We start from the raw sequence: 25,305 nt of genomic DNA, 5'->3' as shown, positions 1-25,305 counted from the left end.
GACGTAACTCAGAGACAGTGAACTCAGAGTTATTTCCTATATGTGGGGCCTGATCTAGGAGAAAAGTGCATCCCTTGCATGTTGAAGGAGCCCTGGAGAGATTCTAGACACAAAATGGAGCCAACAGACCACTTACTCTGCTGCCAAAGTGCTTGTCCCAGTCTGTACCAGGCAGATCAGTTACTCCAGGGCTCTTCTCGGGTTCTGGTGTCTGTGCTCCACAAAATGATGTTCTGGTCAGTATCCTGGAGTTACTCTTTGATCAGGTAGCAACAGTATTTTCCTACCTTTAGGTACTGGCTGGACTGAGTGATACGGCACTTTGTTCAGCTATACTGAGTTCCAGCGCTCTTTTCAGCTGGTGTGCTTACAAAGCTTCTGCACCTAAGACAATGATTTTAGCTAAGGATTTGGCGAAGCTTAGTCCCACTGGCTCCCCCAGAGCCTCATCTCTGAGACTGTCACCTTCAGGCAGGAGATGGGAGAAGGCTTGCCTCTAAGAGTTATGTTTCATCAGTTGAGTCATATATTTTGATACCTCAAAAGATTAGAGAATATGCCCTCTCCAACAGTAGGGTGCAACTCATCCAAAAAGAGTCCATTTGGAACTTTCCTCTACGTCTTTTGACATGGCATGGATATCAATAATACGTGAAGGCCACTGGTCACATTTTGTCCTCACCATATTATATTTTGGAGTTATGCAAAGGACACAGAGATGCATGTAAAACTGGTCACATCTCCATGGTCTTCCCAGACTATACTACATTCATTCTGTGTACATATACTCTGATTCAAATTTCCATCTGAAGGTTTATCTGAAGTCAGTACAACTCCTTCTAATGGGGTGCAGGGGCATGTTGGAACCAGATAGCACTGACTCTCAAGAGCCAAATGCTAAATTTTCAGCATAAGCATTTACACTTTGGAAAAAGCAAACAATGCAAATCAGTACCTTATTTATTGTTCTGTTGACTTCTAGAGTTTAGAAAGTGATAAATAAAATGGTAATCATGGAGACTAAACTTAAAAGTGTGTCTCCCCACCACAACCACCCAAGAGCTAATTGTTAAACATTGACCAGCACACCACTGAGTGGGGCTGGGGTTATAAAGGTACAACTGAAGTACTTGGTTTGAGCCAAGGTCTAAACCTGAGGGACTTGAAGACTTGGGTAGTAGAAAGCTACATCTATATACTAAGGGGTAGGTTGATTATTGGGTTTTTGTGTTTCTTTTTTTATGAGGCAATTGGGGTCAAGTGACTTGCCCAAGGTTACACAGCTAGTAAGTGTCAAGTGTCTGAGTCCAGATTAGAACTCAGGTCCTCCAGACTCCAGAGCTGGTGCTCTATCCACTGTACCACCTAGCTGCCCCTGTAGGTTGATTATTTAGAGAAATATAAATACATTTAGAAAATATGACAAATGTAATTATTTTAGCTTCGACATGGGCTAGTGGATCCATTGTGTCCTTGTTCCTCCATTTAATAGCTCTGTGAGCTAGATAAATCCCTTCACCTTCTCTAGTCAAGCCGACAAATATGATCCACCTCCCCCAATTCTCTCAGCAGAAGAGCTTGACTCATACTTTACTGAGAACATAGAGGCCATTAACTATGACCTCCCTCCTGACATCATCTCCCATTCTCCCTTCTATTCCATTCTTGACAAAAGGATGGTCCTTCTGACTAAAGCAACCCTCACTTTGCATCCTCTCCTGTCTTGGGTGTGGGCAGCAAGGCAAGTGACAAGGCAGCTAAGGGGAGGTTATTAGTGAAGTGAAGCATGCCTGAGGCTTTCCTGAATGAACAATCCGAGGGAAGTCATCACTCACCAAGATTAGGAAGCCCAGGGGAGAAAGTTTTAGAGATGAAAACTCTGGAGGCAAAGGGACCTTCTAACTCTAAATCCAAGATCCTATGACTTATGAGCTATGTGACCTTGGGCAAAGAACTTAACCTCACTGAGCATCAGTTTCCTCATTTGTAAAATGGAAGGAAGGCTGCCTACCTCACTGGGTTGCTTGTTGTGAATATCAAACAAGATTATACACATATTAGTGTGTATATATATATATATATATATATACATACACACACATATGTATGTATAGTAAAATTTGAAAAAGCTAGATAAATGTTAGTTATTTGTATCACTACTATTCTCAGTAAGTCAGCTCCCCCTGGGGGCTGAAGGCAAAAATCACACCTTCAGCCAGCAAGCCAGGCTAGACCTTAGACCATTTAATCTCATTGTGCAGATTGGTAAAAGCTACATACAGAAGGGAATTAGGAAGACTCTTCTCAGTCTCTGAATAGATAAGCATATCCTGGGCCTAATGATTTTCTCTATATAGAACTCCTTTTTCTCAGATCTTCTGTTTTAGTAGAAGTTAAAGTAAAGGCCTCTTTCTGCAACCTCTCCCTGCAACATGAAATGTCCATCAAAAATGACTGCCAATGACATCTAAACAGGCAGGTTCCCACCTATAAAGGACAAAATATAAGATAGTGACCTATCTGTCCAATCTTCTACTTAAAAAAAATCTCACATCTTAATCTGATGGGATAGCCATCTCATATGATCAACAAAAGCAAGAGATAAATTTCTGCTAAGCGACTCCTAACAGAACAGTCTAAAAACTTCTGAGGATAAATTGCTCATGAAAATAAGAATTCTGACCTCCTTGTTTATTTCATCAGCCACCCAAGACACATAGCTCTTTTCGGGTCATTACTCATTAGATCAAAGATATCTACTGAATTTAGAAATCAAAGACTCTCTGAGCTTTACAGTCATGTTCTCAAAAATTAATCCTTTAAATTAGAGTTTTGCAAGATTAGGCATTCAACCAAGGAACCTACAGATCTCATAGAGGAAGATCAACCAAAGCTTATTTTTACTTAAATTATCATTATTTCAACCCAGTGTGAAGCCATTATTTTCTATGCTGCTGCTCTGATTTCTGTTTGTGGCTCTGCTACAGTGGCCAGACTACTGAAGAGTAACAAGTGAAAGAGACAGCTGATATCTGCGGCACTGAAAATGGAAGATCGAGCTTTGGGGATAGGTGAGCGATATTTCCATTTAACCCATAAAAAGGCCAGCAGCTTAGGCCAGCTGCAGGTAGAAAGCTGTCCCAGCTTTCCACAAGTCTCAGCACAAAGGAGGATACCTTAAAAGGTCACTGATCCTTCACAATTTGATAAGCAATTGACAGACCTGAAAAGAGATTTGTTGGAGGCGTTTTTTGTGGTCAATTATTGTTGGTGCAATGCTGCAGTGAGACATTGTGTGTATTCCCATTGAGCCTGTGACGATTGTTTTTAAAGGGCACAGGCTGACATGCAGCCCCTCATTTTGAGATGAATTCTGAAGCCTTCTCTACATTCTTGCAGCAGCAGAAATCTTTTTTAGCATTCATCTTTCAGGATAAATATCCCCACACAAACCCCACAGGAAAATCTGCTGTAGCCCCCAAACCAATAGGAAAGAGTTAACCAATTCACTTGACAAACATTCTAATCATCTTTTTTTAAAGAATTGATAATAATACATTGAATCTTTAATAACACATGGCAGTAGATAATGTTCTAAGTATTGTCCCTTCCTTAAAGAAATCCCTTTCCTCCATGAAAGATTTCATGTACTAGTTCCAAGCCTTTAACATTTTTATTGGTATATTTTGTTTTTAGATCACCTTTGTTTCTGAATATATAACTCTCCCTCCCCTCATCAGGAAACCATCGCTTGCTTGTAGCAGGGAATAAAAAAGGAAGGGGGAAAACAGCAAAGCAAAACTAACACATAAACCAAGTTTGAAAACATATAGCACAAGGGTGCCTAGGAGATGTGTTGGCACACCCAGAGGGGAAAGGAAGGACCAATAATGGACAACATACAATGTCTCAGTACTATGAGGTATGGCTATGTTACCCATCAATAATCCCCTACCTTTGCAAGGAAGGGAGGGAGGTCCATTTTCTGCTCTCATAACAACAAGAAGAGCTAGCATTTATATAGCTCTGACTATGTCCCAGGCACTTTCCTAAGTGTTTTGTGGTTTTTTTGGTTGTGGTTTTTTTTTTTTTTGGTGAGGCAATTGTGGTTAAGTGGGGTTAAGCCCAGGGTCACACAGCTAATAAGTGTTAAGTGTCTGAGGCTGGATTTGAACTCAGGTCCTCCTGAATCCAGGGCCGGTGTTCTATCCACTGCACCACCTAGCTGCCCCTGCTTCTCTATTTCTATCAAGGACATCACCGCCTGATAGTCCCTGAATTCTCCATTTTGGTGTTTTCCTTGACTCCTGATTCTTTTCCCACATATACAGTCAGAAGCTAAATTAGAGATTTGTAGAACTTGTCATTTCCCCCTCCACATTATCTCACATAGATCCCCTTTTTTCTCTGCTCATGAAGCAAACACACAAATGAATGCCATTATCACCTCTTGCCTAGACCAAAGCTTCTTAAACCCCACATGGGGTCATGTAACGGAATGTGGGGACTGTGAACAATTTGGCAACAGTAAAACGTTATGTATACCTATTTTATATACCTATATATCTGGGGTCACATAAAAATTTCTCCGGTGAAAAGGACTCATGAGTGGAAAAAAGTTTAAGAAGTCCTGGCCTAGACTATAGGAACAATCTTTGAATTCATCTCCTTGACTTTAAGCCTTTCTCTTTTCTAGTTCACCCTCCACTCAGCTGCCCAAGTGATTTTTCTAAACTGCAATACTAACCATGTCACTTCCCTATGTGATTAGCTCCACGTGGCTCTCCCTTACCTCTAGGATTACGCATATACTCAGCTATTTGGCTTTTAAAATTCTTCGGAACCTGCCACCAACCTTCCTTTCCAAATGTATTATGTAACGCTCCCCTTCTTGCAAGCTACAGTCCAACTAGCCTGGCTTTATTGCTGTTCTTTATTCATGATTCTGCATCTCCATGTCTTTGCACTGGTTGTTCCTCTCCCTGAAATACATTCCTATCTGATCTTTCACATAGAATGTGCTGAATGAATGGTTCATTAATAAATAGTATTTTATCATCTGAGGGAACATTTGATATCATTTATTCCCATCTTTTTTCTCAAGTATTAATCCAGTTTCTAATGAAATTCTGGTAAATGACCACTTAGCCTCTATTTAAAGTGACAGGGAGTTCACAACCTACTCCCATGACTCCCATGAAGAAAGAGCGTGTGAGTCTGGGCCCATGTCTGGGGGTGTCTGGCAGGTTCTGTGAAAAAGAATCTGCTTAAAGACCGCCTTCCCTAGGAGAGGCAGCCATTTGGTAAGGATGATCGTCTCTGACAATGAAGACAATTATGATATTGATGGCTTTGATGATGTGGAGGAAGATGATAGGCTAAGTGACTTGGAAGACCCCCAGGAAGAAGGCCAGGAGAAGATGGAAAGTCTTCCCTTTGGAGAAGAGCAACAGGGGCGACAAGTAAACTAGGGCCAGGGCACCACACTCTACGTGGCCAAGGATAAACACACCCGAACCCTGCAGATTATGATGTGTACTGCTGTGATAGTGGAACTGGAAGGAAAGCCTGGGTGGCTACTCATCACCATGAGAGAGCCCAAGACCCAAAAGATCCCTAGAATCATCCTCCAAGGCCTGCCCAATGGGAACTGTGAAACTGTGGTATACATGAACTCGTCATCACTAAGGGAGGTCCCATCTCTACCTTGGACTCCCTAGCAGTTGGATTTTGTTTCTTTTTAATATGGATAACAAAGCCTAGTCAACCTCTTGAAAAAAGAAAAAAGTGCTTATTTAAAAAAAATATAAATTTAAAGAAATTTGAATATGGTAATGATGTCCCACAGAGTCTCCCCTTCTCCAAAATAAACACCCCCAGGACCCTATTCTTATTCACTTTGCTTAGAAATCCCCATCCTGACTAACTACTTCTGAACATTCTTGCATGTTCATCGAGCAATGTTGCTACTCTCTCCATTGGCACAGATCAAAAGCTATGTGTGTTTTCCCAAATTACAGGCTTTTGTCCATATTCTTCTGGAGATTCTCCATAGTGGAGCACCTACTCAATGTGCTTGCATTTCATGGTAGCAGTGGAACTCCAGCTAGCCCACTCATGACATGGTAGCCCACGCTCTAGTATGATCATACTGCGTTTCAGTAACCTCTCTCATGCCCTTTCTTATGCGTGGGCCATCACTGGAAATATGCTAGCACCTGCTCACACCCTCTCCTCCTACAGATATTTCCATAGCATTTAGAGTCAACAAAAATGTTGTCTTCCTCAAGAGAGTGGAGCTGCAAGATTGACAGTCACAAATCAATATGAGGAGAACACGTGCATTGAAAACACGAGTCTGTGTCCTGGGGAACAGCATGAGATCATTAAAAGCAATGCACAATGTGCCCAATGCAATCTAGCTCACTCTTTTCTTTCTATTCAGTCCTGGGACCAACTCATTGTCTATCAATAGAGCTCTTGCCAGGTACATGTGCTGATGCTCAAACTCAGTGGATTGGTTATACAACAGGCACATCCTGGACAATAGGCACTTGGTATCCATTTAGTTTTTCTAACAGGAATTGTTAAGCCTGATCTCTCTTGAATAATCGTAGGTCTCATTAAAAAGGCCCTATAATGGTCAAGGGCTGGATTCAATCAATCTGATTCACATCATCCAAGAGCACTTGTGTGTACCTACAATGGGGTACCCAGAAATAAACACAATGCTCAAAATGGGGTCTGGCTACTAGAGAATACAATGGAACTACCCTCAAGGACACCATATTATTCATTCCAGGTTAAGATGAGATGCAAACACTTGGAACTGTGTTGTTTTTTTCTCATCTGAATTTTTGGATTTGAAGGACAGCTCTCTGGCATGGGGGCGGGAAGGAAGAGGACATTGGGAGATGGAAGAGATACAAAAGAGGAGAAAAATAAGCACCAAAAACAGTTTTTAAAGGATTACATTTGTTTTGCCTGCCAAAACACTGCTGACTCATACTGAGCTTCCTGTTCACTAGAAGCCCCAGGTCTTTAAAAACATCAGCTATTTTCTAGTTATGCCCAAATCTTTATCCATGAAGCTGGCTCTCTCTTAACACAAGTATAGAACTTTCCATTTAGCCCCATTCAGTTTCATGTAATACTCTCAACCATCTTGGTGTATGGCTCCATGATGTGAGGGCGATTTATCAGGGGAAGTTTCACTTGCTTGTTTATTTCACCCAGTATTTTTCCTATCATGAGCTGTAAAATAGCATTTCCCCCCTTGGTTAATGGCAGTTTAAGACAAATTATTTCAAAACGTTCCCATCTGTCTGGTAATTGTTTTTTTCATTAGAGTACTAAGCAGTTATGTGCATTTCATGTGGTGCTACAAGATCTTATTCATTTGTAGTTTTTTATTCCTAGAGATGAATAGAGTTCTAAGGTGTTAGATTTTAGAATATATCCCTAAAATAAGCTATACTGGTATTCAGCATCTGAACCACACTGCCCACCTTCTGGCAGAAAGAAGACAGTCTCAGGTAGTACAAGGAGACACATTTGTGGACATGGCCAATGTGGGAATCTGTTTTGCTTGACTATATATATATATTTGTTATGAGGGTTTATTTATTTTAATGGGGACTGTCAAGAGAGAGCAAGCAAATGCTTGTTAATTTTTTTAAAAATGCATTGGTCATAGGGTCAAAGCAAGGGATAACCATTTATGATGCCAAGAAAAAACAAGGAAGGACCCTTGTTCTTTCCACACTGGGTGGAAACCCTGTAGCCAGGAAGTCATGGATGACAGTTGAACAGGCTGGGCAGCAACAGATGGGTCAGAGCCTGCATCATTGGAGGGGATGTCCACATTGATGAGATGAAAGATATACTAGAAGATTTGAGAGTCCCTAAAGTATGAATGTCTCCTTTAAAGAGCTCCTTGGAAAGCCTAGCTCTCTGCAAGTACTGTATGAATATCCATAAAGCCTTGCCTTGCTCCAGAGAGTAAGCCAGCCTTTAGCCATAGTCAATTACACAAATAAGGGTACTGGAAACAAGATAGATGTAGGAGATCTATGTCCCAGGATTGTTAAAATATATATTCAGCTTCTATCTATCCCCGTATAAAAAATGCTCTAAATCACTATTGATTAGAGAAATGCAAATTAAAATAACTCTGAAGTACCACCTGATACCTATCAGATTGGCTAATATGACAAAAAAGGAAAATAATAAAAGTTGGAGAAGCTGTGGAAAAAATTGGAACACTAATGCATTATTGGTGGATCTGTGAACTGATCCAACCATTCTGGAGAGCAATCTGGAATTATGCCCAAAGGGCTATAAAGTTGTGCATACCCTTTGACCCAGCAATACCACTTTTGGGTCTTTTCCCCAAAGAGATTATAAAAAAGGGAAAAGGACCCATATGTACAAAAATATTTATAGCTGCTCTTTTTGTGGTAGCAAGGAATTGGAAATTAAGGGGTTGCTCATCAATTGGGGAATGGCTGAACAAGTTGTAGTATATGAATGTAATGGAATTCAATTGTGCTGTAAGAAACGATGAGCAGGAGGAGTTCAGAGAAACCTGGAAGGACTTGCATGAACTGATGATGAGTGAGATGAGCAGAACCAGAACATTGTACACAATAACAACATTGTGTGATGATCAACTCTGATAGACTTAGCTCTTCTCAGCAATGCAATATTCCAAGACAATTCCAAAGGACTTGTGATGGAAAATGATCTCCATATCCAGAGAAAGCAATGTGGAGTCTGAATGAAGATTGAAGCATACTATTTTCACTCTTTTTGGTTTTTTCTTTCTCATGGTTTTCCCCTTTTCTGATTTTTCTTTCACAACATGAGTAATGTGGAAATATGCCTAACATGATTGTACATATATAACCTACATCAGATTGCTTGCTGTCTTGAGGAGAGAGGAGGGAAAGGAGGGAGGGTGAAAAATTTGGAATTCAAAAGTTTACAAAAATGAATGTTGAAAACCATCTTCATATGTAATTGGGAAAAAATAAAATACTATTAAGTGAAAAAATATATATATATTCAGCTTCCATTGAGTCAACTATAAGTTCAATGCAAATTCTTCTCAGATATACTTTCTTTTTTTCTTCTTTGTTTTGTGGGGCAATGAGGGTTAAGTGATTTGCCCAAGGTCACACAGCTAGTAAGTGTCAAGTGTCTGAGGTCACATTTGAACTCAGGTCATGAGGTCAAACATTCCATATTCCATGAATGTCTGGAATTCCCTCCTTCCTTACCTCTGCCTCTTGGCTTCCTTCAAGTTTCAGCTAAAGGTCTCTCTTCTACAAGAAACTTTTCCCAGTCCCCTATTTAATCTTGGTGCCTTTCCTCTAAGATTCTTTCCAATTTCTCTTGGATACAGACTGTCTCTGTATAGCTGCTTACATGTTGTCTCCCCAGCAAGACTGTGAGTCTCTTGAGAGAAGGGACTGGTGATTTTACCTATTTCTCTGTCCATAGTGCTTAGCGCAGTGCCTGGCACATAGGTAAATCAGTGCTTACTGACCAATTGACCAATGATCAGAGGATAGGGTTATCTCATGGTAAGAATCTACCTGCATACACTAGATACTGGTCTTGGTCTCTCTGTCTGAGCATCAGTTTCCATCTGTCCCCCTAAGCTCAGTTGGAATCCTCAAAGCCAAGACTCACCTGTGGCTAAGTATTCTGCTCCCAGATTCCTTAAAAACAAATCTTAAAACACTGTAAATAAATGCTAGCTATTAGGATAGAGACAGCTATTTGGGGAAGGGGATGGAGCACTGGGCCTAGCATCAGAAAGATCTCAGTTCAAATCCAGCCTCAATATTAACAAGCTGTGTGACCCTGGGTACGTCCCTCAACCTGCCTGCCTCAGTTTCTTCCATTGTAAAATGGGGATAATAATATCACCTACCTCCCAGGTTTGTTTTGAGGATCATAAGAGATATACTTAGCACAGTATCTGGCACATAATAATTACTTAACAAGTGTTTGTCTCTCTCCTACCCTCCTGTATGATATGAACCTCTGGACACTAACCCTGCCTCATCTGCTGCATTTTATACTCTGCCCATTTCTTCCTATTTGTACTAGCACCGCAGATGGCAAACTTGGCTCTGCTGCGAATTTATTTTCATTGTATACCCCTGGGTTGTAGTTATTTGAACAGAAAGCTCTTACAATTTAATTTGGTAATACTTTAGCAATTGTCTAGTCTAATCCCTATCCCTAATCTAATGCCAATCCCTCAAATCAGGAAACTGAGATAGAGTGATGGGAAATGACCTGCCTATGGTCAGATGAATATTAGGTAGAAGAGTTTGTATCTGAACCCCACTTATTCAAATAACACTATTATTTTCCTGAATAGGATCAGAAATGGGAAGGCCAATTTCCTGACCCCACTCAGGGATTTTATCCCAGCATCAGGCTACTTTCATAATCCATCTGAAATTCCTGTGTGTCCTTGGAACACATTACATGCTTTTTTATAGCAAACTCACTTTCCTAATTTAATTTAGCTCAGGTAAACAGTAAACAGAGTCTATATTCCCTGGCTACATGCACACCAGCTGGGCAGTGGACAGATGCCACCTGGGGCCATATTAGTGGGGTTGAAGGAATTCAGCCAAGGAGTCTTACGGGCTAATGCTTTAAGATCAAACAATATGAGAACTGGCATTCACCATGAAAGATTTCTGAAAACTTCAGGAATGTTGGGAGGAAGGCTTTTGGTTAGGTAGCATGGTGCTGGGGAAAGAGTGCTGATCTGGGAGTGAGGAGAACTTGGTCTTAAAGCCCACCTCTGACACCTATTAGCTGGGTGTCCACAGTCAAGGCATAACTTCTAAGCCTCAGTTTCCTCATCACTCCATTGAGAATAATGATACCTGCAATGACTACCCTAAAAGCAGGGATATGCTGGGAAATGTTTAATAACTGGGTCTCAAAAGCAGGACACACTTTCAAACTGAATCTGCATCATTAACATTTTCTCCATCACTTTCTTAAGTCTAGATGATCAACAAAACAAGAAATCAAACCCTTGTTGCATTTGCCAGTATCTACAATGTAAACGTTGACAGTGAAAATTTAATAACCAGCCCTCCCAAGCCCTGTGAGCTGGCTTTAACACTTCCTCATTTATAGGGCTGTTGTGAGATTCAAGTTAAATTATGTAAGGTACTTTTCAAATGTCAGCCACCATTAACATTAACATTATCATCATCACCCACAGAGGTGCAGACTGAATGTTCCCTCCATTTGGCGTTCACAATTGCTCAGGAACAGTAACACTAATGCAATAAACCAGATTCTCAGGGCCTGTTGATGTAGTATAATAGAGGGGTGTGAGGTTCAGAAACCTGACTATTTATGGCCTCCTCTCCATTTGGAAAAGAGTGCTGAGCCAAGATTCCTTTGAAATGGTTTTAAGCCTCAATACCATGTCCAAAAAACCATAGACAAACCTCTAGGCTCCTATTTTAGGTCAACCTTACCTTGGTCATCATGCCCTCCATTGATGACAATAGATCTTGGCACCTGAAGGTTTCATAGACTGATAGATCAACATTGGTAAGGAGCAGTGCACTATGGCCCAAAATCTTGATGTTTACAAGGACTCATCATCCTTAAAACAATGGGTGTGATATCGATCTACCATTTGGCCACAAAGTCCTCATCCAAACTGAAAGAGTCTCTTCAAGCTGAAAATTGACTGCTAATTTTTCTCCTTCTGTTGTCATGAAGTCAGGCCAATCAAATGTAAACTGGCATTAAGATAAAACAGGAACAATCATGAAAATTTAAAGTGATCCCATCTACTCTCCCTTCTGAAAGCATCCATCTAGTCAGATAAAGAAAGAAAACAAACAGGCTAGAGTGACTAGAGGAGGACAGTTGTCTCAGCCACTTAAGACTATCTAGATAATCATAAAATCATCTGTCACATTTCTTACCTTCACATAGCCGAGAAAGGGACCATGCTTAAGAAAAATAAAGAATCCTCCAAAGCCCAACCAGCAATGAGCAATTATGCTGAACGCCAACACATACCAACATACACATACAAACATGTTCTTACAGAAGATTTAGGGCAGAATGGATCCAAATCAAAAGAAGTCAATCAGAATCAAATGAGTCAGTCCCTTTGCTTCTTATGCATTCCTAGGACCAAGGACAGCACCTATATAGAACTCAGTATTTACTGATGCTGGAGGACAGATGTCATCAGCTAGTGGCAATAGTAGACTTGAATTCAGAAGAGATCTGGGTTCGAATCCCACTTCTGATACTTTATAACTATAATTGTAGGCAAGTCACATCACTTCTCTAAGACCCAGTTTCCTCGTTTGTAAAATGAAGAATAATACTTACACAATCTTCTTCCTACAAGGGGGTTGTAAGGACTTGAATGAGCTAGTTGATACAAAATGCTTTGCAAGCCTTGAATTGCTCCATAAACGTCAAACATTCTTATCAGGTCACGAGGATCCAGATTCAACTCCTGGCTGACACTGACACTTTCAAAAAGTGAGAATATTTGACACATCCAAGACATGTGTTCATAGACAACTCTATGAGCCTGTTTCCACATCTCTAAAATGGAAACAATAATGTCACTAATAATCACCTGTAAATAAGAAAACACTTTGTATAACTTAAAGCACTATAAAAGTGGCCACATGATGGTGAATACAGAAATCTCTTATAAGACTCAAACCAAACCCTTACAAGACTATAGAGCAAGCTCCCTATATCTTCAAAACATACTTTCATGAAAAGAACATCCATGGACTATTAGGAAATCTTATGCTGACTGTGTCTCGAAGCAGTCTTTTGTCATTCATTCACTGGAGGGAGCATTCAAGGCTTGGACCACAGTGCTAGGAATATGAAGGGAAGGGAAGAGGTTCACAGTCTTGTAAGAGGATTAAGGGACACATGCAAATAACGGCAACACAGAGCAGGGTTTAGTCAGTACCACGTAAGTGACACACACAGGAAATACCATTCTATAAAGCAGATTGGAGAGACATTACTTCTGACTGGAGTGCTGAAGGAAAGCTTTCCAGAAAGATAGACCTCTTCCAGGAGAGGCTGACCTGAGCTGGGCCTTGAAGCATGCTTAGGACTTTGATATGAGAAAGGGCATTCCAGTAGAAGTAACTGTATAAAAAAGGTTTAGAGGTGGGGGAAAAGATGAGACATGTTTAAAAAATAGCAGAGCAGCTAGGTGACACAGTGGATAGAGCACCAGCCCTGGAGTCAGGAGGACCTGAGTTTGAATCTGACCTCAGATACGTATTAATTTGTGACCCTGGGCAAGTCACTTAACCCTGATTGTGAAGGGAAGAGAAAAAGATAGGGGAGAAAGGGGAGAAAGGGGGGAGAGGAGGAGGGAGGGAGGGAGAGGGAGAGAGAGGGGGGATCAATAGATCAAGTATGATGAGAATGCTGGGTTTTTAGGAAAGAGTAATGAGGAATGATTGGACCACAGATTTAGAACTGGAAGGCATTGTAGAATTCAAGTTCAAAACCCTCATATTACAGGTGAAGAATCAGACCCAGAGAGACTGAATGATTTATCCACATTTAGAAAGATAGGAAATATTAGACAAAGTATTCAAGTCCAACATTCTACCTCTTTGGCACTGTCTCTCCAAACTAATTTATTAGGCCCTTACCACATGTCAGGCAATGTGCCAAATGAAAGAAAAGTAACAGTTGCCCCTGTCCTCAAGGAACTCCCATTCTAATGGTGGGGAACAATATGTAAATACTGAGATACATCTAAGATATGTACAAGGTAGATGGGAAAACTAGCAGCTGGGGAGAAAGCCTCAGGAAGAAAGCGGAATTTGAGTTGACATGGAAGGGAACCAGGAATACAAAGTGAGGGGGGGGGGAGTAAGAATGGCCAAGGTTATAAAGGGCTTTAAATAGGAAACAAAAGACTTTCTCTTTGATCTTCGAGGTAGTAGGGAGACAAGAGATTTTATTGAATGGAGGCGGGCAAGGTCAGTCTTTAGGAAAATCACTTTAGCAACTGAATAGACAAAAGATTGGAATGAGAGATAGACTTGAGGCAGGGAGACCAATTAGAAGTCTATTGTAAGATTCTAGTCAAGAGGTGACAAGGGCTTGAAAGAACGTGGTGCTGGGGAGAGCTGAGAAAAGGGGTCAGAGGCAAGAGCTGTTGTGTGTGAATGTACTAGGGACAATAGTCGCAATGGCTTGCATGTGTGGGATGACTGAGAGTGATAAGACTTGGGAGTCCAGGTGGCTGGGAGGATAGTGGCACCCTGAACAGGAGCGGGAGAGTTGAGAATAGAGGGTTTGAGGAGAAAGAGAATGAGCTCAGCTTTGGACAGATTGAGGCACACAGATCTACGAGCTAGACTGTCAAAAAAAAGGAAATGTGCTTTTGTCACATCTATCCATCAACTCAACATCAAAGGAAAAAATAATGGGGAAAGACTCCTGGAGAAAAATAGTCATCCCTTCGCAAAGGTTTCAAATATCATTTCTGAGAATAGCATAGGATCTCTGGCACACTTCCACTTGTAAGACTGCAGAGTCATCGTTATCATGGACATGTAAGCGATACGCATGGAAAATGAAGTAAAGAACTGGGGCAAAGGGACAGGAAATTTGAGCCAAACTACAATCATTTCCCACTTATTGGGAAGTCAGTTTCCTAGCAAATGCAATCCTTCAAAGGAAGTACAAGTGGCTTCTGAGCAAAGATTCCCACCCCTCTGCCACTGTGTCCCTCAGAGGCTTACAGACTCATATTTAACATAAATTTCTAACAAACCGGATCATCTAGTTTTCCAGCCCCAAATCAAGTGAGAAGCATCAAACTAGAATATGGGTAAGGAAGGGCTGTTAGAGGTCAATATGATAGGACTAGGGAGAGAGGTAATAGTTCGACACAAAGGAACCAGAAAAAAATTTTAAAGCACATGCAGTGGCATTACTGTACAATAAAATAACGGCTACCCATAGTAATGACCCTGGATCATCAAAAAATATTACATTATATTCAAATTACTCTGCTTCAGGAGGCAGGGGAAAAGTTATAATGTAAAAATGATTCTATTGTAAAATGGGTAAAAATTTTAAAGGACTTAAAAGCTTTGACTCCTGCAGACAACTTCAGGTATCTAGAAGATTCACTCAGAAGCAAAAAATTAAATAAATAATGAAGATATTTCTTGCTGTGTTGCTAGTTGATGGCCAAGTATCTTTTAGCCTAATAGCTCATGGATAGCTATTTAAAATTCTTATTTTCCTTTCTGAGTACAGGTCACTCATAATACAGTATGGTTACTAAAGATTTTATAGGTTAGGAAACTGATTCAGTATATATCATCTGAAGACCTTATCAGACTCTTAATGTGCCTCCAGTCATGTGCTTGAGCAAATGTTCTCTGCTATGGAGCCATTAAGAAGTGTGTGTTATAGCAAAGGCAGTCCCTTGTTGGCCATTTACTATAGCTTCTGCTCTGTTTTCTTCATATCTAGTTCCCCTTTTAGCCCAGATCATCATTTCAGTTCATCACTCAAGGCTAGCAGCTTCCAAAATGCTTCCAGTGTATCAAGAGAGCTTTCCATTCTCCCCATGGTGAGCCTTGGGAACTGGTTGGGAGCAGCTGACAGAGGGGTCCTTAAGTACAGGAGACATTGTTTGTCCAATCAATCAACAAGCTTGTAGGCCCAAATTAAAAACAACTCCATCTTTTTACATTTATTTAAACAATATTAATCCTTTAGTGATGGCTCACATTTTATCTGGAATTTTTAGGTGTCAAGTATGTGCCAAGTCCATCCCCCTCCCTTCTTTCTTCCTTTCCTCTCTCTTTCCATCCCTCACCCCTTCCCTTCCTTCTTTCCTTCCTTATTTGCCTCCTTTCCCTCCATCCCTCTCTCCTTCCTTCCCTCCCTCCTTCTTTCCTTCCTTCCTTCTCTCCCTCCCTTCCTCTCTTCCCTACCTCCTTTAATTCCCTCCCTCCCTTAATTCCTTCCTTCTTTCCTTCCTTCCCTCCCTCCCTTAATTCCTTTCTTCCTTTCTTTCCTTCGTTCTCTCCCTCCTTTCCTTCCTTCCCTTCCTCTCTCCTTCCTTCTCTCTCCTTCCTTCCTTCCCTCCCTCCCTTAATTCCTTCCTTTCTTCCCTCCCTCCCTTAATTCCTTCCTTCCCTCTTTCCATCTTTCCCTCTTTCTTCCTCCCTCCCTCCTTTTCTTCCTTCCCTCCCTCCTTTTGTCCCCATCATGTGCCAGGTACTGTGCTAGGGGAAGGGATTGCAGAGATAAGACAGCAAGGTCCCTGTTTTCAAGGAGCTGGGGAGGTGGGGAGGTGGGGAGGTGGAGAGGTGGAGAGGAGAGAAAGCATCTATAAAATTACATAAATACAAAAACCCAAAGAAATGTTGGGAAGGTACTTCCCAAGCATGGTCTTAAGGAAAGACTTTATGGAGAAGGGGTTATGTGAACCGAAGCTTACAGGAAGCTAATGATTCGAAGATGTATAGGTGAGGAAAGAATGCACTCCAGGCATGGGGGACAGCCTGGGCAAAGGTGCAGAGATGAAAGATGGAAAATGTGTATGAAGAATGACAAGCACACCACTTTTATTGCAACACAGCAGGCATGAAAGGGAATAATGGTCAATAAAGGTAGCTTGGAGGCAAATGCCAACAGGCCTTAAATGCCAAACAGGACTTTCCCTCCATCAAGCTTAAACTTACCCTTCTGTGATTTCTACCTAACCCCCTGTTCCTGGGTGTGCCCTGTGGGGTCAAGCAGAATGTTCAACCTCTCTTCCTTGTGACCGCCCTTTAAATATCTGAAGACAGCTCTCTCATCCCCACTGAATCTTCTCCTCTGTAAGGTGAACAACTGGGGTTCCTTCATTCTTTCCTCATATTCAAGGTCCTTCCTAATCACATGAGGAGATAGCCTTCACAACATTCCCTGAACTCCCACCAGTCTGTTTCAGGAACAATGCAATGATGCCCAAAGCCACACTTTGTTCCCTTTGGAGCCAGTTTGGCACAATGGAAAGAACGTTTGCCTTGGGGTGCAGGGACCTGAGTTTGAATGCCAGCTCTTAGGCTTACTATCTATGTGACTCTGGGCAAGGCATTTCACATCTCTGGTCTCAGTTTCCTCATTTGTAAAATGCAGGAGATACTAGCTGGGTGACTACAGGAAAGGTGCTTATCCTTTCCAGGAAACTCGGTTTCCACATTTGTAAAATGAGAAGTAAAAATATTTGCACTACCTGCCTCACAAGACTGTCATGAGGACTGACAATAAAAATGTAGGAACATTCCTTAAGAGTTTTTACCAGTAAAAAAATATTAGACGTGTCATCATTCTTCCAGGGCAGTCTGGAAAGCTGGCATTCAACTGAATGAAATCAACAGTCGTCTTGGCCAGACCGGGATGACTTCCCTCAGCAGGATGTTTCTGACAGGCAGTAAGGTGTTGTCTGCAGCCCCTGTGAGGACGTAGCAGCTGCTGCCATAAACCACACTGATACAAATGCTATCCATGGCTAGCATGAGACCTGATGGCTGTCTTGGTTATAATGATGACAGAGCATGGAGTTTCCAAGCTCTCCTGTAGCCTCCTGGTATGAAGGCAGAGGTGACTGAGCACCTCATTCCTGATGAAGGGCCTTTTATCTCTCCTGACATGTCTCAGGCTTTTCCATTTGGGAGCCTGGGCATTTGCGGTAGAAATCACACTTTGCAGCTGTCGTTTCTAAAATAATGTGGCCTTGAAAGATACTGACAGATGCCCTAAGTATTCCCTAGGAACCCCTGGAGCCTAAGGGTATGGAATATTCTTGGGATACAGGAGAGGCTGGGGAAAATTTGAAACAAAGTAGAAGAAACTTAAGTCTAATTTCCTGCTGGAAAATTGTCTCATGTAATAATAGGAGCTCTCCTAGGTGGCTGGTGGCACAGTGGATAGAGGGCCCGGCCTGGATTCAGGAAGACTCTTCTTCCTGAATTCAAATCTGGCCTCAGACACTTATGAGTGGTGGGACCGTGGGCAAGTCACTTCATTCTGTTTGCTTCACTTTCCTCATCAGTAACATGAGCTGGAGAAGAAAATCACAAACACTCCAGTATCTTTGCCAGAAAAACTCCAAATGGTGTCATGAAGAGTTGGACATGACGGAAACGACCAAACAACCAAAGCTAGGCATTCTAGGGAACCCATTTTGAATAGACTCATTCAAGGTTGGCACAAGCAGCACAAGACAGAGACATTTAATCAATTGGTATCACTAGCACCTCCTACATGCAGAGCTGCATTTGGGGAGATATAAAATTTAGATAGGACACTCTCCATCACTGCCCTTGACCACCTCAAGCTCAGTGTCTAGTAGCATCCAGATTCTCATCATCCATAGTCACGTGGCACAGAGCACCAAAGGTTGATGACACACAAGTTCAAGAAATGCTTTTCCATAAGAGCTGAACACTTTGGTTTCTATCAAAGGTTTTTGTCATGAAATGTTTTTTTTTCCTAATTTGTAATAAGGACTGTTTAAATAGCTATAACATCACCACTAAATAACCATATGCAGTAAAACTCAATGAATGTGAGCAACTGCTAAAGCAAAAAAGAAGGTAGAAAAAGGGGGAAGGGAAAGATAAAGTTTTATTAGGGAGGAAGTTGGTTTGGTTTGTGCATAATTGATTCCTTATCATAAAAGTAAACCTAGAAATAAATACAATTCTTGTCATTTATGGGCCAATACGCATTATGTATATGAGGTTTGTAATGACTATTTTCTCTTTAGTTTCCTACCTGAACTGTCACCAGAGTGTAATGATCTCTCTGAGCTACCCCACCAACTCATACTTACAAGTTGGGTACCCAACAGGGGTGACTACCTCCAGGTTCAAGATCCTATGTGGGTCTACTAAACTATAGCTCACAATCTCCCAGTGGTGCACTTACCTTTGACAGTCAGCCAGAGGATACCATTAGCTCAAAGCAAAGGCATTTACTGAGAATGCATAGCATGAACAAAAGTAATAAAACATCCCTCTCATAAACCTGAGGTACACTCTTCCCTTATTGGGAAGAATAGGCACTCACATAGAGAACACTAGTAAAGAGGAAGATATGTAGGGAACACACGGGACTGCCACAAAGCCCACATGCCTTTTTTTCTTGTACCTTGAATAACTGGATCTGCTCTCTGTTGGGTGGATGATGTGTCTCCCACTGTGCAAGGGGCTCTCCTGCAAAGTGCCACAGTCATTGAGGGCAGGGAGAAAAGATATGGTCCTTCTTGCCAAAGAGGGGAGGAATAGTTTCCCCCCAAGAGCTACATTCTTATTTGACAGGTGACTCTCTTCTCCACTGCCAAAGATATCACTCCTTAGCGCTCCTGTATTTTTCTCCCTCCTAACACAGGATCCCTTTTTAAAGAGCCATTGGGGGTATGGCTGATCCTTTGTCAATCAATGGCTGTCTCTTCATTACAACATTTTCATAAGGAGAATTTCATACCTCATAAGAGATAGCCCTTGTTTATACTTAAGACCTTAATACTTCATTGTTTCTATCATATTATCCGTTTGTGATTTCATCAAATGGGGCTAAGGAAAAAGCAACTGATCAGTGATATCCTAATAAGTCTACTTACACACACTTGAGAAATGTTTATAGAGCAAATCTGTTTAAGTCAAATATATACTAACTCTTGAGTTCAAAATTTGCCATCTAGTCATATTTTTCTATTTTAAACCTAGATGATTATAATGCATCATAGAGCCATGGAAAGAATATAGAGTAAGACACTAGGATTCTACTCATGGCTCTGACATGGACTAGTAGGGTAATCTTGACCAGGGCAGCTGGGTAGCACTGTAGTGAATAGAGTTCCAGGTCTGGAGTCAGAAAGACTCATCTTCCTGAATTCAAATCCACCCTTAGACCCTTATTAGCTATGTGACCCTGGGCAACTCACATCACCCAATTTGCCTCAGCTTCCTTAACTTTAAAATGATCTAGAGATAGCAATGCTAAACCACTCCAGTATCTCTGCCAAGAAAACCCTCAATGGGGTCACCAAATGTCAGACACAACTGAAATGACTCCCCTGCTAACTGTGACCATGTCACTTCCTCTCCCTGGAACCTCAGTTTACCATGTATAAAAAAAAGGGGAAAGGAATTTGGTCATGATCTCTAAAATATCTTCTAGCTCAAACATTCCTTTCTTTTTTTGTCAGGGCAATGAGGGTTAAATGACTTGACCAGGGTCACACAGCTAGTAAGTGTCAAGTGTCTGAGGCCATATTTGAACTCAAGTCCTCCTGAATCGAGGGCTGGTGCTTTATCCACTGCATCATCTAGTTGCTCCTAGCTCAAACATTTCTAATCTGAAATTATATTTCTACCATTTAGGAACAGAGACATAAAGGACACAGATTTGACTATGTTTCCACTTGCTCTACTTTCCATATTGTGAAGATAAAAATAAAATTATTCCAAAGTCAGATTGGGAGTGATATATATGAATAAATATTCATATTTGATTACTTAGGAGCACAGACATATTGAGATGTTAATTACTATCTTCGTGATTGAGACTTAAATCAGTTGCTGAACCTAATAGAAATATTTTGCACCATTTATAGAATGATAATAGCTGAATTTTAGTAGAGTGCTTTATGGTTTACAAAACATCTTTTGAATACTCTCATTTGAACTTCTCAACAGTCCTGTGACATGGGGGCCAAAGCTGTTATCTCCATGATACAGATGAGAAATGAAGTTCAGAGAGGGTAAATGATTTGTCCAAAATAATAAAACTAGGAAATGTCATAAGCAGGATTTGAACCCAAATCTCTCCTGACTCTTAGTCAAATATTCTTTCTATTTACACTTTTCTGTCTTAGGATAGAGGAAATCTTGCAATTCCTGGACCAGCAGAGAGAGTATGCAAATGGATCAATCTTTCTTCCTACACTGAAGGATAACTGACTTAGGAGAGGCACGTATAAGAATCACAATTAAGTAAATTATACCTCCCATGAATCAAATTTATTCACTAAGGAGTTCCTTCTATAATATAAAATCCTACTAGTAAAAGCTTATTGGGGAGCAGCTAGGTGGTGCAGTGAATAGAGCACCGACCCTGGATTCAGGAGGACCTGAGTTCAAATCTGACCTCAAACACTTGACACTAGCTGTATGACCCTGAGCAAGTCACTTAACCCTCATTGCCCCACCAAAAAAAAAGCTTATCAGAGTACCAACAAAACATGGATCTGAGTGTTGGAATGGCCATTAGCACCTACTTGCTTGAACACTTGAAGAAACTGAGGCACAGAATTAAGTGAACTGCCAAAAGTCACATAGCTAGTAGTTAGCTGAGATGTCAATTGAATCCAAGTCTTCTCACACAGTAAAAAACAACAAGCAAGCCATCAAGGAGGAATAGAAATGGAATGGAATAGAAGATACAACTATGTCCGATGATCTCTAATTACCAATATAATGCAAGGCATAAATTAGGGAGACATATGCTTCTGACAGACATTTGCCTCTGTCATGAAAGATATCCAGAGCATCCTCTATTCATTGTTTATGGATGACGTGGCACTAATTGCATCAAGTCGTGCAATACTGCAGAGTATCCTAAATGAGGCCCATAATCACTCAAAAGATTTGGGTCTAATTAGCTACATAGAAACTGGATGAAGAATGCCTATTGTCTAGGCCATAACCTGCTTGCTACCGGAACAAGCCACAGAGTTTTGTCCACTGATGTATGTATGTATGTATATATGTATATGTGTATATGTGTATGAATTTGTGTATATATGTATATTCCATATATAATAAACATACACACACATATATATATATATGAATACATATACAGAGAGAGAAAGATATATACATACAAAGATACGTAGAAGGGCATTGCAGACACTGGATGCACAATTGATGGGGCACAGGGTTGAGTAGGAGAAGGAGCATCTAGGACTTAGTATAGTGCTTTCACTCCTTCCTACCTTCTTCCTGAAGCAAAGTATCATCTTTTAACAAGAATATTCTTCTTTTGTAAGTATTTTATTATTTTCCAGTTACATATAAGGATAGTTTTCAACATTTGTTTTCATAGGACTTTTAGTTCCAAATTTTTTCTCCCACCCTCCCTTCCCTCCCTCTTCTCCAAGATGGAAAAGTCTGATATAGGTTGTTTATGTACAATCACATTAAGCAGATTTCTACATTAGTCATCTTGTGAAAGAAGAATCAGAGCACAAGGGAAGAACCTCAAAAAAGAAGGGAAAAAAAACAGTCCAAAAGTAGAAACAGTATGGTTCAATCTGCATTCATAATTCACAATTCTTTTTTTCTGGATGTTGAGAACATTTTCTATATTCAATAAGGAAATTGGTCTGTAATTTTCTTTCTCTTCTTTGGCTCTGCCTGGTTTAGGTATCAACATCATATTTGTGTCATAAAATGAATTTGGTAGAACTTCTTCTTCACCTATTTTGCCAGTTTGTATAGTATTGGAATTAATTGTTCTTTAAATTTTTGGTAGAACTCACTTGTAAACCCATCTGGCCCTGGAAATTTTTTTCTTAGGGAGTTTATTGATGACTTGTTCAATTTCTTTTTCTAAAATGGGCCTATTTAAGGATTTTATTTCCTCTTCAGTTAACCCTGGCAATTTGTATTTTTGTAAATATTCATCCATTTCATTTAGATAGTCAAATTTATTGGCATACAGTGGGCAAAATAGCCCCTAATTATTGCTTTAATTTCCACTTTCTTGGTGGTGAAATCACCCCTTTCATTTTTGATACTGGTAATTTGGTTTTCTTCTTTCTTTTTTAATTAAATTAACCAAAGGCTTATCTATTTTATTGCTTTTTTTCATAAAAAAACAGCTCTTGGTTTTATTGACTATTTTAAAATTTTATTTTATTTATTTACTATTTCTACCTTTCTACATTTCACTATGAGGTTTTTGTGCCCTGATACATGGTCAATTTTTGAGTATGTGACATGTACCATTAAGAAAAAGGTATATTCCTTTCTATCCCCAATCGGTTTTCTCCAGATATCTATCATATCTAACTTTTCTAATATTCTATTCACCTCTTTAACTTCTTTCTTATTTATTTTGTTGTTAGATTTATCTAATTCTGAGAGGGGAAGGTTCAGATCCCCCACCAGTATGCTTTTGCTGTCTATTTCCTCTTGTAACTCATTTAACTTCTCCTCTAAGAATTTGGATGCTATACCACTTGGTGCATACATAAGAATGTTCTTCTAATGAATCTGTATGTTTGTAGTCATGGATTCACACAGTCTCAGAAGAATTTAATTTGAGGAACACTCAAAGGGAAATGGAGAAGCATAGAACAAGTAAGAGTAGGCTGAAATACCTTATCAACATAGAACTGCTTGAAAGAAGTCAAACAAAGGATAGTGGAGGATTCAGTGACCAGTAAATAAATAGGGCAGGCCATGGGATGAAGCTGAGGGATGATCAGGGGATGGCCTGCATGCTCCACCGCTATGCCCCAAATGCCAAGAGATTTAGAGGAAGTCTCTCAATATGTTGGGTAAAACCCATCAGTGATGGATTTATGAAAGGATATGGACAAGAGTCACATGAGATGAAAGGACACAGGGAATCACTATGAGATTATAAATGCCTTTAGGGAAACAATTGAGTCTCATGCATCTTTGTGTGGTTCATGATACTTTGCAAAGACTACAGTGTTGAAACACTACTCACTGAGTGAAAAAAAAAATGAGTAACTTCCCACCCTCCTGAACTCTGGACCCTTTCTGTTTGTTTAAATCCATGAAAGATGTCTTATCTTCTGTTTCAGTTGACCTCCCTAAATTTGACCTCTAAGCATTTGCCACATCCCCACCCATTAGCTAGATTATCAGTCGTGGGCAGCCATATGCCCCACTGTCTCCTACAGTGTTCTAAGCTGGCTCTCAAACTACTTATCAAAATGAATGTGCTTACATGTTCATTCTACTGATCAAATGCATTTTTTCTATTCCAAATTAACTGCATCTGGGAAAACTGTATCCTCAAATAACCATTATATGTAATTACCTGCTTGAAATCTAAGTTAGGTTTAAGTAGTCCAGAAACTAGTCCTCAAAAGCTAACAATTGGCTAATTTCCTGGGTAGTGACCTGTGTCAATTATTCCTCAACCTGAGAGTAATTGTCTATAGAGGATTATATCTCTGAATTATTGAATAATCCTTTGGAAGATTAACCTAAGATACTATTCAATGCACCATTTCTCAATCATGATTACATTTTACAAGAGAAAAAAATGGTCAATCCTAAATCAAAGCAATGAAGAATGAACAACACCTCTTCAAAGACTTCAGGATATTTGTACAAGAAACTAGACAGTTAAAGAATTCTCTAACAATTAGGATTATCCAGCAACAGGACAGGAGGCCTTCTGTGGTAGAGAGGTCTTATTCATTAAAATACTAAGACACTGATGGATTGCTTAAGTCTGGGAGTTCTGAAGTTCACCTGAGCTAAAACATATCGGGTGTCTGCACCAAGTCTGACATCAATATGGTGATCCTAGTTGAGTGGAGGGCCAGCAAGCTGCCTAAGGACTGGCCCAGGTAGGAAAGGTGGAACACAATGATTTACCATGGATGTTGGATGCTAAATGAAATCATTTAATCTACATGAAGGAGCACAGGACTCGAAATCAGACACACCAGATTCAGGTGTGTATCTGCTACTCCCTATCTATGTAACCCTGGGCAAGTCGCTTTACGTATCTAGGCCTTGGTTTGCTCACTTTAAAAATTGACTAGGTATTCTCTAAGGCTCCTTTTTAAACCATAAAAGTATTTTATTATTTTCCAGTTACATGTAGAGATAGTTTTCAACATTTGTTTTTTAATAACATTTTGAGTTCCAAATTTTTCTCCTTCCTTTCCTTCCCTCCCTTCCCTCTCCCCTCTCCAATACAGAAAGCAATCTGATGTAGGTTATATATGTACAATCACATTAAACATATTTCTGCATTAGTCATGTTGTGAGAGAAGAATCAGAACAAAAGGAAAGAAAACATTAAAAAATAGAAACGATATGGTTCAATCTTCATCCAGATTCCACAGTTCTTTTATTCCGGATGTGGAGAACATTTTCCATCATGAGTCCTTTGGAATTTTCTAAGACTCGTTCTAATGCTCATATCCTATGTGCAGGTTGCAACATG

The sequence above is a fragment of the Dromiciops gliroides genome, chromosome X, assembly GCF_019393635.1.
Source record: "Dromiciops gliroides isolate mDroGli1 chromosome X, mDroGli1.pri, whole genome shotgun sequence".
Lineage (NCBI taxonomy): Eukaryota > Metazoa > Chordata > Mammalia > Microbiotheria > Microbiotheriidae > Dromiciops > Dromiciops gliroides.
The sequence above is the reverse complement of the archived record's forward strand: the minus strand, read 5'-3'. Positions refer to the sequence as shown.